Below are 1,112 nucleotides of genomic sequence, written 5' to 3' on the forward strand. Positions count from 1 at the left end.
GATAAGCATTAAGAATGGAAAGCTGAGTCAAGCCTAATATGCTCGGAGGCCAGTTAAAGTGGGCAGAAAAGTAGTGGAGTCGCTAGAGAGAAAAGTCCATGTAAGAGAGTAAGGGAAAGAATTGCCTTGAAGTATGCAGTTAGAATGTCACATGAATTTTGCGGAGAGGGGCTTGAGGCGGGGAATGATCAGGAACACTTGTACAGAAGAGAAACATTTTAGTTGAGTCTTCAAGGATTTGAGCACTTAGAGTTAGCGAGATGACATTTCAGATAAAATAAACAGTTTGAGCAAAGACAGGGGAGTGTGAAATCAAAGAATATGAAATCTTATAATGCAAGTTCAAGTAGATTCAAGAGGGCATTTGGGAGGCAGTTTAATTATTCTTTAATTATGTAATATGTATGGAGAGCTGTTTTGCTCTTATTGGCATCAAATCACACAGTGTCTACTAAATGAGAACGCGTAAGTCTGTAATTAGACCTATAGGGTGACTCAGCAGCAGCCATGGATTTCTGAGCTAACAAAAGGCCTGCATCAAACTTCTCCCCTACATGGAATCTTCTAAGCAGCATCCCCTAAAACCGACACTGCCACAATATAAGGGCCCAATTTGGGGTCTGGGATTGAGGTTTTCACCCACTATCCTTGCATGTCTGTAGCTGCTGGTCTGCCTTAACTACACATATGAAAGAACACATGGATAGAAAAGAAGATGTTTGCAGGGTCTAAAGGGGTCCGTTCCTGGCCAAGGGAGCATGAAATGGAAAAAGAGAGCAAGAGGCCATTGTGGTGGTTTCCACACCACCAGAGACAAGGATGTTGCAAGATATTCTAAACTCCTGTAATTTTCCTATCTCTGTCATTGTTTTCATGCACTATTTATAATTATCAGAAAATCTCTCAACATGAGAAGGAACCGAGTTCTTAATTGGGAGAATGGGAATAGAGGGTGATGATTATGATAGTGGAGGGAGGTTGTGACTAGCGGGCACTGCTGCCTGCCATCAGCCAGAGGAAGACCCTGAGATACAGCATTGAAGAGGCATGGGAAGCAGACTGGCTTCCTTTGGGCAACGTGGGATATCTTTGAGTAAATGGAAAGCAGAGGG

The sequence above is a fragment of the Suricata suricatta genome, chromosome 17 (assembly GCF_006229205.1).
Source record: "Suricata suricatta isolate VVHF042 chromosome 17, meerkat_22Aug2017_6uvM2_HiC, whole genome shotgun sequence".
Classification (NCBI taxonomy): Eukaryota; Metazoa; Chordata; class Mammalia; order Carnivora; family Herpestidae; genus Suricata; species Suricata suricatta.